The sequence below is a fragment of the Psammomys obesus genome, unplaced genomic scaffold (genome assembly GCF_907164565.1).
Source record: "Psammomys obesus unplaced genomic scaffold, mPsaObe1.curated_primary_1811, whole genome shotgun sequence".
Classification (NCBI taxonomy): Eukaryota; Metazoa; Chordata; class Mammalia; order Rodentia; family Muridae; genus Psammomys; species Psammomys obesus.
The window spans coordinates 5881261-5894008 of record NW_026593286.1 but is presented as its reverse complement, the minus strand read 5'-3'; positions in this window follow the sequence as shown (position 1 = coordinate 5894008).

Sequence of the window (12748 nt, the reverse complement as noted above, 5' to 3'; positions counted from 1 at the left end):
GGACATAGAGCCATGCATGGACATGGACATAGAGCCATGCATGGACACAGGTGCACGAGTGCACAGGCACAGGTATGCACAGGTGTGCATGCAGAAATACACATGTGGAATATATAGGCATGTGTGCACGCACACACAGAGGTACACAGATGCATGCATGCAGACACAGGCATACAAATGCACAGGTATGCAGACATGCACGGACAGGAGCGATGAATTACACACATACAGTCACACATGCAGATATCTGTGCATGTTTGCACAATCATGAAAAGAGTTTCTGCTCCCACAGAGACCAGCTTCTCCTGTCAGCTGACGTCATGAAAGGCCATGCTCCCTAAACAGGTCTTCTGCCTGGACACTTGTTCCAGGTCCCTTCCTTATAGAGACCTCCCCCTGAGCTGGAAGCATGGAGGTGTATGATGGGAAAGAGCCTGAAGTCGGAGAGCTGTCAGTGAGAGCATGGGAGAAGAGGAGCCAGCTGCAGCATCTCCCTGGTGGCGGCCCTGACGCTGCCCAGGCTGGCCCTGCAAGAAATGGTACAGTGTGGTCTTCTCAACCCAGCAATGCTATTAAGAAAGTTCTGCCTCCCCCATGTGAGCAATACTAACTCCATCAACACGGCAGCCACAAACGGTGATTCTGAGAGCTAAAGCCACAGCAACAAGACAAGAAATGTTCTCTCTTTAGAGAGGGACGTGACCTTGAGGCCTGTTCTGTCTGTCTGACTTACCCACTTGGCAGGTGGGTGGGATGGTGAGGTGGTTTGAATGAGAAGGGTCCCCATAGGCTCATATATTTGCATGCTTGGTCTCCAGTTGGTAGAATTCTTGGAAGGATTAGGAGGTGTGGCCTTGTTGGAGGAGGTGTTTCACAGGGGGGGGGGATAATTGAGGTTTCAAAAGCCCACAGCAGACCCAGTTTCTCTCTCTCTCTCCCCATTACCCCTTCCCCTCTGCTTCCCCTCCTCCTCCTCCTCCTCCTCCTCCTCCTTCTCCCTGCCTCCCCCTCCCCCTCTCCTCCCTCTCTCTGTGTGCCTGCCTGCCTGGCTGCCTTCAGAGCAGAATATAAACTGCTCCAGCATCATGAGTGCCGCATGCTTTTAGCATGATGACAATGGACTGAGCCTCTGAAACTGTAATGGAGACCTCAGTTAAATGCTTTTTCTTTTTAAATATGAGTTGCCTTGGTATGGTGTCCCTTCACAGCAATAGAATCCTGCCTAAGACAGATAGTGTCCAATGGCTTCCTCCAAATCACATAGTGAGTGACAGGGCCAGGAAAGCAGCTGGGTTTGCCAATCCTGGATCCACAATCCCTCATCTGTCTTATCATCCACAAAGTAAAACGTTCTCCAGGCTCTGGGCTATAGGGGTCTGCCCCTGCCTTTCCCTCATCTTCCCACCTGCAGAAGGGGAGGCAGTGGCTGCTGCTGTCAGCCCCAGTCCGCAGACTCCCCAGTCCAAATGCCTGGTCCCAAGATTGTGAGGAGCCCTCTCTGATAGCCTAGGAAGGCGGTGACACTCTCAGAGCCAAGCAGATCTGGGAGCACACTGCCACCTGCATGGGCATCTCACCCAAAGCGAGTGAGGAAGACAGGGATGGAGCCAGGATTCGAATGTGCTGCTCGAAGAAGAGGTGAGAATACCAACTGTACTTTTGGCAAGGTGCTGCTTTTCCAAAATGCCACTTTTTTTTTGTACCGCTTTAGAGAGGGTTTTAAAGCAATAGGTGCCAAACATTTGGAGATAAAAAGAACCAGAAAAAGAATATCCAACTGACCACATTTTCTTCTGGGCTTTAACGTGATGACGTCCCCCTTTCTCACAAACTAGATCACATCTCAAAACCGAACTAGAATCATGCAGTGGACGTTTTGGTGTCTTTAAAACACTCAGTTATATTATGACAACATGGTTTTGTTTTCATCCCAGGTGTGGGATATTGGGGCTGCTCCAGACTGTCCACAGTAGCTGGCTGGTTGCCTCATGTCGGCTCTTAGAAGAGCATGATCTGGACCAGCTGCAGATAGTTTAATTCTGGGGACCTTTCCAGGGAATAAATGCCAAGACCCCCAGAGAGCCTGGAGTGGCTGCTGCTCTGCTCCCTGCTGCTGGTTCATCCTGCTGCTGCTGCTGCTGCTGTCCACTGCTGGTGGTGATTCATCCTGCTGCTGCTGGTTTATCCTGCTGCAGCTGCATTTGCTATTGCTAGTTTGCTGGACTGTTGGATTGCTGGATATCCTGACTATGGAGATTGGACTTGCCCCGAGAAACTACATCCCTAAACAACAAGAAGTAGCTAAAGAAAACTACGTCCCCTCTGCTCATTAACCTTTTTTTCTGACCTAGTGTTGGGGGCTTGGAAGGTATTAGGGTGGATAAGGGTTAGAAGGGAGGTAGAGGTGTAAGAACCCCTATTAAAATAGCTAAAAATAAAGACACCTGCAGGACCATGGTCTCCTTTTCTTCCTGCTTGACATACAGAGGGTATCCTCCTGGCAGCTTTTCTTCGGAAAGTAATAAGCCAACAGACACAGCAAGGATTACTTACCTGATGCATCCTTTTCTGCTAGATGCTTCGGACAGTCCTCCTTTTTGTTATAAATAACACTGGAGAAAATGTCTTCGTGGACTCATCTTGTTCTTTAATGGGGATTGTTTCTGTAAATTAATTCCTCTAAAAGGTATTATGGAGTCAAGAGAAACACAACTCCTGATTTAGAGCTAACAATGTCATGTAATGGCTTACTAAACCTTCAAATATCAAGTTTCTAGAAATACTGACTTCCTCTTTTATTTATTGTTGAAGTCATAAATCACAGTCCCTGTTTTTTGGTTTTTTTTGTTTTTTTTTTTGGTTGTGTGTGTGTGTGTGTGTGTGTTTCCTGGTGGTGGATAATCTAGGTAAAATACCCCAAATGGACAAACAGAAAGTTCCAGACTCACAGAGTCCTAATAACCCAGGCTGACTTTGTTCATCTGGCCGGGGTGGGAACAGTTGCCTGGGAGGCTGGGTAACTTGATAAGTCACACACATCCTGGCCTAGCCTGAATCAGGCCCATTCTGCCCCTCCTAGCCCCACACTGGACCAGACGCTCAAGGATCTTAAACATCAGCAGTCGCCTTTCTTACACCAGAGGCTGTGGGTGGGGCAGTCAGGGCCTACACCCAAGCTCTGGGTCAGGCCCTGGCACCTGCTGCTGCCTGCCCCACATTGTCCCTTACAAGGAGCGCTTCTCTGTCCTCTAGCTCTTTCAGGGGTGTTGTGAATGTGGTTTTGACTGGATTCCAGTGTGCTGGCATCTCAGGCCTTTTTCTCCTTGAATTCAGTCAGACACATAATGCAGACGTGCATGCTTTGCACTGCACTGAAGGGAGAGTCTACTGAGGGCTGCCATGTACCAGGTTCCAGGCCCTTGGAGGTTCCAGGATCTGATCCTCCTAATAACCTGCTGTCAGTGGCCACTGTCATCATCCCATTTTACCAAAGAAGAGACTAAGACAGAGGAGAAGGAAACCTCTCGCTAACATCCTCACAGGCTGATGAGGAGCCAGGTCAGACTCCTGAGTCTGGACACAGAGGAACAGGACAAGGGCTCGAGGGAGGTTAGTCCTTAGGTAAGTATCATGGTACATAACAAGAAGGCCCCAAGAAATCCCAGCATGCTCTAGGAGGCGCAGAGCTTGTTCCCTGCTGTGCCTCTGGAAGCAGGCTCTCAGACAGTAACTGCTGAATATATGAGTGAGGAGACACGCACGGTTCTGAATTGGTCCTGAAATGTACAGGGAGTAGGCCAGTGGGAGAGCAGAGGGGCAGGGGCAGGAAAAGAGGGTGAGGCAAAGGCGAGCTTTGTGCGATGAGCAGGAAGCTGGCATTTTGTTCCAGGAGAGAGGAAAACAGAAAAGGAATGAGCCTGGTGCTTTCTGTGTCAGAAAGACAGCCCTGGTAGACATGTGAAAAGATGGCAGTGGGGGAAGATGGTCCAGGAAAGGCCCTCCTGAAATAGCCCAGGGACAGTGACGCAAGGACAGATGGAGGCCGGTCCTGAAGGAAGTGAATCCCAAGGCATTCTAAAACTCATTGCATGTGGGTGGAAGGAAGAGGTGGGAATGAGGATGTCACCCTTCGGCTTGGAAGGAGCCAGCTTGGTGGCACCAATCTGGATAGGTGACGCACGGGGAGGAACAGGTTTTGCGTGAAAGATGGGAGACTTCACAGGAGTAGGGTGTAAAGACTTCTGGGATTATCCACAAAGGCAGGAAGTAAGGTGTGTGGGTGGGAGCCTAGAATGAGGTCTGGCTAGGAACACAGATTTGCAGGCTACAGGCAGAGAAGGTATCCCCGGGGAGTGTGGACTATACAAAAGGAAAAGCAACAGCCAGGAAACTTCCAAGTACCCGAGAGTATGGAGAAGACATGGAAAGCAACACTGAGGGAGCCTAGAGGATTAGGGAGGAGGAGGAGGAGGAGGAGGAGGAGGAGGAGGCAGCGGCTTGCAGGGTCCCTGGCTAGGCTGTGAGAGTGGGTTAGAGGAGAGCTAAGGGGTGGCTGGAGAAGATTTTAGGAAAGTTACGGTAAGGCAGTCCTGGTGGGAAGTGATGTCATTGTAACACTGTTAAAATAACACTGCAACATTGTAACACAGTGAGAACAATTAGCTCAAAAGGGTCTTCAGTTAAGCTAAGAGATGGAGTGACTGTGAGGCGAGAAGCCATGGTTCTTAATATGGCTGTTGACCTCAAGGGGAAAGACCACACTCTGCCCCGCAGGTTTTTATTAATCTGGTCTGGCTGGAAGCCTTTCGTATTTACACCCAAAGCTGAGACCCTGTGGCAAATAGGGGTTTTAATGATATTTCTATATCTTGCATGTATCTTCTACAGTCTACATCTTACCTTTGCTCGTAAAATGAAGAGAATGCACGGGTGGGGAGGGGGGGAGAGAAGCCAGGACCATGAGAGCTTTGGGAGCTGGTCCTAACATGGTGCTGAGGGGATCTTACAGGAAAAGAGCAGGTAGGGATCAGGGAGTGGAGACAGACATGGATGCAGAGGAGGGCGGCCCATTCTTTGTGGGCAGCAAAGCGGGAAGTGTAAATGTCTGATGATTCTGGAAGTGAGCTAGCCAGGGGAGCATGAAGACATGAGATGGGGAAGGAAGGGCTCTGGTGCCCAGCAGAGGTCGAGAAGTCTCTGGCTACCATATGGCTTGAACACTTGGGACATTCTAGGGCTAGGCCGCCTGGTTGGATGTTTCTCTGGAGTGGTGAGTAGTCAATTCAGGGAGTCTGGATGGACCATTTCAGGACAGATGTGGCAGAAAGGAGCTGTGAGGCAGTCCAGGACCTGGGCTACAGGTGGGGTTTGTGGACACGGTGTGAGGGAGATTGGGTGTGTGAGGACTAGGAGAAGGGAAGACTGGAACACAGACTGCGGACAACAGAGATTTGGGGCTGGCCAGAGGAGTGGAGCAAGATTTTGAGGTCATGATTTTGCTTGCTTGTGTTGACAGGGTTATAGCTGCCACATGCAGAACTGGCTAAAGATTCAGGACTCGGGCATAGAAAAGAGGGGGCTCCTGCCTGGTGCCTGGAAGGGAGTAGAAAGAAGCAGTATTGCTTTTCTAAGTCTTTGAAGTCACAGGATATAATACTCTGAGCTATGGGAGCTTTCGAACTTGCAGACAGGAGAGGATTCTGGGAGAACAAAGCCTTTCAGCTGAGGAATCTCTGAGTGGAGCACTGAAGCCCTGATTATCTAATTCAAATTCTATAGGGCACAGTCCCATTCTGAGATTGTCAGATGTGAGCCAGGAGCCCCAGGCTGCTGCTAATTTATAGCCTAGTTATTTACCTCTCTGGTTCTCTTTCTCAGGCATAAAGATGGAGATTGTATCTGCCTTGAGGAGTATCTACATGGCCTAGATGAGGTAACTCAGGCACAAATTTTAGCGCAGCGTTTGCACCTAAAAGCAATCTATTGCTACACTCCAAATACTGTTATGGGAATAATTGTAGTAAATCTCAAAGTGATGGTGGAGACAGCACTTTTAAGTAGCACCTAAAGTCAAATGAAGTCATAAAGGTAGAGTCTTAACCTGATCGGATTGGTGAGTTGGAAGAAAAGGGTGGAAGCCATGTGAGGACAAATGAGAAGGTAGCCATCGGCCAGCCAGGAAGACGAAACAAGCCATGCCAGCATCTTGATCTCGGGCATCAACTCTCTAGAATGACAGGAAACAAATACCTGTTGTTGCGTTGTTGAGGTCACCGTCTGCTGTGGATGTAAACATGCTTTTGTTTTGGTGCCAGGTGTGGGATGTGGGATGGATTCAGATGGTTCACAGCAGCAGACTATTTGCCTCATGCAGGCTCTGAGAGGAGCTCTTTGCCAGCTGCAGAGAGTTTAATTCTGAGGACTCTGGAGAGGGAATAAATGCCAGCGACCAGAGAACGTGGAGCCGAAAAAGAACAGTGCTGCTCCTCCCTTGCTGCTCCTGGTTGCTGTTGTGAGACAAGAGATCTGAAACGAGGATTGGACTGGCCCAAAAAACCCAAGAATCCTAACCAGCAGGAAGCAGCTAAGAGAATTCTGGCCCCTCTCCCGCTAACCTCTCTCTCTCCTACCTGGTGTTGGGATGTTGAAAGGGATTGGGAAGGAGTAGGAAAAAAGAGAGATAAACATGTAAATGCAAACAACCATCCATATTTTGTCATGGGGCCTGAGCTAAGACAAGCACCCACGATATGCCAATGTGGTGGTGAGGGGGTGAGAGGAGCTTGTGGCAGGGAAGGGCTCTAGAGGCACCGCATGTCGTGGAGCTTCCGGGGTGGGACAAAGAAGATGGCCAGCTTTGGGCAGATTTCAGAAAAGGCTTACAGTCCAGGGTGGGACAGGAGCAGGCCCAGCCAGAGGGGAGAGCAATTTCTGAAATGCTTTTGAGACATTTGGGGTTGCTAGTCAACTAACCAGGGTGTGACCCCAGAAACTCAAAGTCTGTTAAGGGTAGGGCAGGTGGCATGGGAGGAAGACAGGCCTGGGGGGAAGATTCTGGAACCCACAGTGAGGGTTTTGGCAGATCAGAGAAGGTAACTGCTGGCTGAGGAAGTAAAGAGAAAGAGGTAAACGTCTGAAGCTAGAGGAAGCTGACACGTAATCGCCTCAGAAATCAGGGAGCTAGCTGCTGGCAGAAAAGGCATTTAGGAAGTGAGGCAACAGGCCCTGCCAAGGGAGGCTGTCATGCTTCACACTTGGGAAGAGCTGGAGGCCAGAACACAGCTTGGAGGAAGGGCAGGCTTGGCGTGGGTGCAGGGTGCATAAGTAGCCTGGCAACTGTGGTGGACTGACCCTCTAGTCTGGGGCTTGTCTTAGGGAATGGAGTCCTGGAGTGGGAGAAAGGATGTCTTAAGAATCTGCCACCTGACTGAGCCTCGTCAGAGCTTTTTTTTTTTTTTTTTTTTTCTGGCATTATTTCATATCTGTTTTCTGGTCTCTCTTCATTTAGTGCTGTATTATTAATATTATGCCCTGTCCCGAAGAGTCCTGACATGGGCTCAGATCTCTGTTGTGGATACAGCACCTTCTTACTCAGTCCTTTCCAAAGTTGATCCCACCCAGATGTCCTTGTCACTGCCTGGTTTTCTGTCACCCTCGGGGAGCTGCTCACATCCAGACTTCCCTTTCTCAGGCAGGCCGTGAGCACAGTCATGGAAGTCATGAGTCTTTAGTCCTCTTGGGAAATTGAGTCCGTCCCTGTTGGTGGCTTTATTTGAAAAGTGGCCTGCTGGTCTAGAATGATATTGAAATGCTGTTTGGGCTTGGGGAGGCCAGAGTTCAAGGTGCCCCCTGGTGGTGGAAGCTGCAAGTCTTCGCTCTAACCCAAGGTTTTAGAAGATGAGGGTAAAGTGAGTTTGTAGGGTGCAGTCCTCTTTCACTGTAGGGTTGTTAACCAGCGCCGATGCCTACTGGTGCTGGCTGCCCTCTGGAGTCCACCTGAGCCCGTGCTCACAAGGCCCTGCCCTCCAGGTACTGATCATCTGGACCCATCTTATCCTGAACACGTGCCTGGCCAGCCCTGCTTCACAACCTCTCTCCCTTCAGCAGAGATGTTTTCCCCACTTTACTGAGATACAATGTAAGAGTTCAATGGGCTAAATGTTACAAGACTGAGCTTCAGTCTCTGGTCCTGATCCTGTGTATAATTCTGGGTCTGATTTCTACTGCTTCGATAAAATTTTCAGAGGGACAGGAGGGAGATAAGATAAACTGAGACCCCCATCGTCCCATCCTTGAGGCAAGGATGTTCCAGGAAGCCAGCCAAGTGTGCTAAGACTGGTTGCAATGAACTCTGAAAACTTGAAGGAAAACTGTGCCAAAATCTGCTACTAGGATTCCCAAAGACCATCATGAGGATTTGGTCTGGGAGCAGAATGGCAATGGAACTGGGAAGGGAGGTAGGCCAGCAGAGCATGGTGCCCTGACTAAGGCAACTTGAGAGGGGATGTGGGAGCAGGAAGAGACAGTGAGAAAACTGAGTGGAGAGAGAGAGATGGGGAAGAAGAGTATATAGACAGGAAAGGGGGGACTGGATGGGAAGGGAGCTCACAACCAGGGGTACCATCTTCCTCAGAGTATCCTTGATCTCTGACTTGGAAGAAGTTAATGCAGATCCATAATGAAAGTGAAGCTCCATGGACCTAGAAGGCGTGGCCTGCCGCCTGGGCAGGTGTGTGATGGACCCTGGTACCCTGAAGATCACATGGACAAAATAGTACAAGATTCAATCTGGCATGAGAGAAAATGATATCAAGATGCTTTTTAAAGGTAGAAGCACAACACACAATAGTGGTGAAGCATATTGTGTGGTAAATATGAAGCCGGTAACATAGCTGTTTATTATCATTACAAAATATTCTTTGTCGTTATAATAGTTTTGTCACACGCCTATAACACCAGCTCTTAGGACAGTGGCTAAGGCAGAAGGGTTTCATGCTCGAGGCCAGCCTAGGCTACATAGCAAGACCAAAGTCAAATAAATAAACAAATATGTTGTTCTGTGTATGACTGCATCGCTATGATTTTATACAGCCCACTATACGGTGAATTGTCGTCACTGGCCGCATCCCCAGACAAGCGAATGGAGCACCACCCTACGCCATCAGAACACCCATGACATTGCCGGGAATAAGGAAAAGATTTAGCTCTGTTATTGTGTCGGGAGACACCTTCCGGAGTGTCACTGGTGATATTGCCACACATTACAGTCACTCGCCACATAAGGGTATTTCAGCAGCTGAACTGTGTGGAACTTTGCATCAGCTGCTTGCGGTGGAAAACTACTCACTAGAGCACGGGTTGAATGTAGGTGAAGCATCCCAGCTCTAGGAGAGACAGATGTGTGAAAGGACTTTTCATCCCTAAGAGGCCAAGTCGGTGCCAAGCCTAGAGGTTTTCACAGACAGAACAGATCACTCGCTTAGAGGTATTATATCAAGCTTCAAGTTGAGTCCTCTGAGTTCTGGCCAGGTAAGTGCCTCAGAGCCTTCTAATATATTAATAAGCACACACAGCCAGTGTCCTACAGGCGAGTGAGGAGTCCCAAGTGACTCAGCAACACTGACAAGATGCCTCCCAACTTGGCAAGCCAGAGAGGTGGAGAAGTACTGGCTGGCAAACACCACTCCTTTCAGGGTTATTGGTAAACATTCCTCCTTGAACTCGGGGATCTCGACCCAGCAATAAAGTAGTGGTCTGGCCTCTGTCGCAGTGTGATTGTGAAATGTCCTCCACGGGTTCAGCTGGTCCCCTGTTGGTGGCATTGTTCTGACAGGTGGTGGAAATGGACATGGGCCAGCAGGTTACAGGTGGCAAACTCTCTGCTTTGTCCATCAGGATGTAGCAAACAGTATGGACTTAAGTACACCCAGCCCTGCCTCCTCCACCATAATATACTATACTCTAAATTAATTGATCAGTTAATTAATTTAATTATTGTTTACTAATTTAATTAACTAAGCTAATTAATTGACAAAACCTTCATCCTTCAAGTGCTCCTGTCAGGTATTCTGTCACAGTGTTGCAATGGACTTTGATGCAGCCATGAGACAGCTTTTAAATCCTACTCCCTGGGCAAGGAGCTCAGCTCAAGTGACTGCTACAGTTGAGGACAGTGATGGCAAGACTCTGACACAATTCTAGGCTTGCAACTTGTATGATCACATCTAGAACCTTGCTCAGGCTGGAGTGATGTCACCAAGGGCTCTGTGTATGGAATCTGGAGGCTACTTGAAAGCATCACCCACAACTTCAAAGGAGTTTATCAAGACAAAAAAGATGGCAAAGCTCAGCAGACCATGGACACTGTAGCAGGAAGTGGACAAGGCTGGCTCTGAGAAGCTCCTGCAGGTATCTCTGAGCAGACCACCAAGAATGGGCCCTGCCCCACAGCTGAAGGATTGAAAGAGGTATAAGAAAAAAAAGAGCTGTGTGGTGGTGGTGCACACCTTTAATCCCAGCACTCAGGAGGCAGAGGCAGATGGATCTCTGGGTGTGAGGCCAGCCTGGACTACAAAAGAAACTCTGTCTCAATAAACAAATAATAATAATAATAACAACAAAACTTTAAAAGAAAAAAATCATAAGGAAACCCACAGCAGAGGGCTTAGCACCTGAACTCAGCAGTGGAAAGTTTGTCACTCTCAAACAAGAATGTTCATGTGCCTTATCTGCCCCAAAGCCAATCTACCACGAGGGCAGAAAGAGCAGGCGAGCTTCATGAGCCTGTTTCTGGAAAGAGGGTCCCCTGGAGAATGTGGACATGGTGGCGAGATGTGGCGTTTGATAGAAGCAGTACCGCTGCTACCAGCCTATAGAGTCCGAGGCTAATGCATTCATTTGTGCCTGGTTTTCCTGAAAAAAAAAAAAATTTTTTTTTAAGCAAAAAGCACAACTTCCAAAATAAAGACATAAAGAGAGTAATTTTGTGTTGTCGTACAATTGAAGAGCTTTAAAAATACATCTTAGACACATTTTATCATGTTAAAATATAAAGTAAAAGAATGCATTGTTGCGTGGAAGACAGGAAGAGGAAAGACCTTATTTTCAAGTAGAGTCTCTCTGGGTGGGTGTGGCAGCTCAAGCCTGGTCAGCATTCAGGAAGCTGAGGGTGGAGGATAGCCACAAGTTGAAGGCCAGCCTGGGCTACTCAGTGTAACTTTGTTTCCCAAACAAGCAAACAAACAAAAAGTCTTCCTACCCCCATTCCTAAGACTGTAACATCCGCTATACATATTTCTTAAACACTAGCTTGGAATGGTGTTGTGCACCTGTAATCTCAGCACTTGGGAGACTGATCATGGAAAATCAGGAAAATCATCATGAGTTCAAAGCCAGCCTGGGCACATGGTTCCAGGCCAGTAGGAGTTACAGAGTGAGACCCCATCTCAAGCAAAAGAAAAAACATGGCCGGGGCTTCACCTTCCTCGATACATTAGAACAAAAATTGTCACTTAGCTCCTTCTCAGGGAACAGCTCTCCAGACCTGAGCTATGCCTGCCTTCCCACCTAAAGCCTGGGGACCCACTTAATAGAAAGTGCAGCTGTCCACGAGCTCTGCTTAAAACACACATACCCGGGTCTTCTCCATGAGAGTCTTTGAAACTGTCACATCCTCAACCTTTCCAGTGGACCTTCCAAACTGTCAAGCCCCTTTGGGGGTCTGGACTCTTGCTTTGAATATCTGAGAAATCAGACACATGTACCTCTTTCCAGTCTCCCTTTGGGAGACACAGAATGCTGTCCCATCACACCCTAACGAGAAGGGTCCTGGAAAATTGGAAGGGAGCTGACCATAATGTAGGGCAGACAGGAAGATTGAAGCCTCTTGGGAGACTTCCGGGTAGTGGGCCGTGAATAGTCGGTGGATGGCCCAGGGAAACGGAGGTGGGAGATGGCAGCTGCCGATCAAATTCGGTCCTTGTGCTTCCCATGAGCCAGCCTCATGGTCCCCTGCTTGAAGCGGGTGGGGCTGCTCCAGACTGCAGGCAGTTGGGAGATAGTAAAGGAAGGTGCCAGCAGCGGAGCCTGGAAGTACAGAGGTGATGAGCATTTATCACCAGAGCCTAATGGTCTGAAAGACCTCTGTGCTCCACCCAGCAATGGTGATTCAAAAGCAGGGGCCAACGTCCAGGCCGTGGAGACAAGGCCGTTGCTGTAAGTGGTCTCCAATGGCCAGCAAACGCAGACAATGAGCAAGGTTGTGCCTATGATCTAGCTGAAGGAACCATTGATGATGCCCAAGTGTGCAAAAGCATAGGTGACAAAGATGCCGGTTGTGCCACTGGGAGATGAGAAGTTCATTATTGGTGGAGGCCCAGGTTGCACACTGCGGTGGTTCGTTTCCATTGTCAGCTTGGTTGGATTTGGAATCACCTGGGAAACACAGCCTTGAACAGGTGTGTGAGCGGGGTTTGTGTGAGCGGGGTTTCGGAAGAGTCCCCCCAAGTGTGTGACACTGTCCCAGAGACTGGGGTCCTGGACTGAATGAAAACCGTGAAAGGGAGGGAGCCTGGGGGGCATTTCTCTCCACTCCCTGACTGCGAATACAATGTGACCTGCCGGCTCCACCTCCTGCTGCCTTGCCTTGTGCAGCAGCCCTCGCCCTAGTGGCTGTGACAAGCACCTGATAAAAAGCAACTGAAAGACCAACGGAAGAATAGATTTATGTCAGCTCATATATGAAGGGAAA